We start from the raw sequence: 3,081 nt of genomic DNA, 5'->3' as shown, positions 1-3,081 counted from the left end.
GATGTTCTCAGGTTTGTCTGGTATTGTTGATTATCTTTCTATAGTGATCCTTCTAATATGTTTTGTAATGCTGTTTTTATTTTTATTAATTCCATTGGTTTTGCTTTGTCTAGAAATACCTGTATTTTTCCCTCATGTTTGAGGAATAACTTCTAGACATAGGATTCTTGGTTGATATTTTTTCTTTTTTTCAGAATTTGACATATGTAACTCCATTGTGCTCTTGCCTGCGTACTTTCTGCTGAGAAGTTCCAGTTTCTCTTTATCAATTTAACTTTGTAGATGACTCTACATTTTTCTCTAACTGCCCTCAGGCTTTTCTTTTTTCCATTCAATTCCAGAAGTTGTCTGTAGTATGTTATGGTGTTTTTCTTTGGGGAGCTATCCTGTTTGTAGTTCTTTCTGCATTTTGAATAATTATTTTCTCCTACTCTGTGATGTTGGGGACATTTTTTCCCATGATATCTCACACAAGTGTCTCCCTAGTTGTTTGTTTTCTTGCTTGGGGATCCCTATGAGACTTAGGTTGTTTTTCTTGATCTTGCCCCACATCATTCTCAGGCTTCCTTTGAATCCCTTTGCCTTTTTTGTGGGTTGTTTATCTTGTTAGTTATAGTCAGTCTGATTATCTTTGAGACCACTGATTCAATTGGCCCTTTCTGCTATTCTAGTACTCAGGTCTTGTAATGTGTGGTCAAATTTGGTTAGCTAGTTGTTTACCTTCTGGCTTTCTTTTTGTTGTAAGATTTCTTCAGTTCCTTCCATTGTTTTTATGTGTATGCTTCATTCTCTGAAAGGAGCCTAAATACCTGAATTCTATTTCTGATCATTCCTGGGGCTCTTTCTCAGAGGACTCATTTGGGTAGGCGTTATTTTTGGTTGTTTTTATTTGTTTTGCTTTTGTTTATTTTCATTTTTTTAGCTAAACTGTTTTGACTCCTGTTTCTGTAACATCATGGTGCAGTTTTCTCTAGTGTGTGAACTGCTGGATCATTTATAGTTAGTTGGCTACGTCAAGGAATGAGGGAGAAATATAAAAGGAACTGGAATACTCAGAATTGCAGAGTGGGGAAAAAGTAAGATATGGGTAAGTAAATAAGGTAGGTGGGAAAAGAAAGAAAATAAAATAAAAATACTATTAATAATAATAGTCATGTGATAGAAAAAATTTGTAAAAATAATGGGAAATATATTTTAAGAGAGGCGATCAGAATGAATAAGTATGGAAATCTATTTCATGAGGATAAGGAGACAGAGTCCAGAAAGAGTTAGTTGCTGGCACAATAGGAAAGTGTAAGCTAGACTAGAAGAAGAATGTACATAGAAGAAGACTACAAGATGAATGTGTGTGTGAAATAAACTGAAAAAGAGAGCAGAAGATGAAAGAAGCAAGAAAACTAAAGTAGGAAAAAGTGTGTGAATGTGCAGAGAAGGCAAACAGAACACTGGGGTGTTGCCTGGGTGTGGATGCTGGAGTTCTGTTTCTATGGCAATATGAATGTGGGGGAAAGAAAAAGTGTTTGAAACTATAAGCACTAAATAAATAAATAAACCCTGGTTTGTGTAGGTGTGCTCGGACATGTAGGAATGGATGTGGCTTCCTGGGAGCCATGTGTATCCATAGGGGAGCAGGGCCACATGGGAAGAGGAAATAAAGAAGGACAAACAAGGCATTTGTTGTGCTGAGGCCAAGAAAGCTGCCATTTTGGATCCTGAGCCCCGACACTGAAGTCAGCCTTTGCTGATTTCTCACCTGGATTTGATCAGGAGGAACTGCATAGCATGCTGGGCTCTGGATTTAAAGCTGAGCATTTATGAATCAATTGTAGATTGGTTGTATATCACCTTAAACTGTTGGAGGAAAAAAATTAAACATCTGAACTGGCTCAGAAAACAAGGAAGGAGATTGCTGATTATCTGGAAAGGATGAATATGCTCGGATCCAAGCGGACCACATTGGGGATGAGCACCTTGTGGAGGTTATGGGGATCCTGGAGCTGTGCTGTGACCTTCTGCTCAGCTGGTTCGGTTGCCTCGTCTGATCTATGAAGGAGCTAGATTATGGTCTGGCTGAATCCATGTCTACACTGATTTGGACAGATCCTCAACTCCAGTCAGGTGTGGCTGAGTTGAAAACAGTTGCTGATCACCTCTGTGCCAAGTGTGTGAAAGAACATGGCAAGTTATGTAGAACCAACCAGATTGGAACTGTGAGTGACAGGCTAATGCACAAACTGAGTGTGGAGGTCCCACCTAAAATCTTGGTGGAGAGATATCTGATTGAAATTGCCAAGAAGTGCAATGTGCCCTATGAACTTGACTGTGGCCATGGCAGAGGGGCTTTTCAGAATAGAGAGGGAGCTTATTGATGCTGGTCTCACAGATGATGTGAAGAAAGGTAGCCCTGGAAGAGCAGGAGAGGAAGGTGATGGGTTCGCTTCACTAGTTTGTGGACCTAATAGAACTGCCACTGCTCATGCCTGTGCCCATACTCTCTCCCGTCTCTCCTTTCTCATATCCATTTCTTACGGGACTTGGGATTTCAATGGAGGCCTGATGGGGACTTATCAGGCCTCTCCTAATATCCGTCCACCCTTGATACAAGCAACTTCCCCATCTTATGAATCTGTTGATGGCATTGATGCTGCTAAGAATGTTTCTTCTGCACAGATTCTTGGTCCGGAACGCAAGCCATAAGTCTCTGTCAAGCCTCCCTAGTGATCTGCTGATAACTATGACAATTTTTACTGCCTGAGCTGCCTTGTGTGCCAGATACACTACCCACTGCATCTACTGGTGGCAATGCCTCGGGTTCTAAAGACATTGACTTTGATGATCTTTCCTGGATGTTTGAGGAACTTAAGAAGAAATAATAGGCCTTTAAACCAGGAAACTTTCAGAAGTTGGGACTGAGCATCTTCTCCTTGTAACAAAGACTCTCCATGAAAATCTCTTTCATCTGTTAATAATCACTGAGTGTACTCTTCCGGAGGGCTCACTTCCTGCTCTACCAAATTCGGCTGCTTTTCAGTTCTCTTGTGACTAAGAGACTAATGACTTCAAAATAAGAAGCCAGAGAGC

The 3,081-nt window shown here is 40.5% G+C and overlaps 1 pseudogene; it reads left to right on the top strand.

Annotated features, from left to right (window-relative positions):
- The first annotated feature begins 1,773 nt into the window (after positions 1 to 1,773).
- On the top strand, positions 1,774 to 2,873 carry LOC142434834 (IST1 homolog pseudogene; annotated as a pseudogene).
- The last annotated feature ends 208 nt before the right edge of the window (positions 2,874 to 3,081 follow it).

The sequence above is a fragment of the Tenrec ecaudatus genome, chromosome X (genome assembly GCF_050624435.1).
Source record: "Tenrec ecaudatus isolate mTenEca1 chromosome X, mTenEca1.hap1, whole genome shotgun sequence".
Classification (NCBI taxonomy): Eukaryota; Metazoa; Chordata; class Mammalia; order Afrosoricida; family Tenrecidae; genus Tenrec; species Tenrec ecaudatus.
This window is presented reverse-complemented; position numbering and strand designations above follow the sequence as displayed.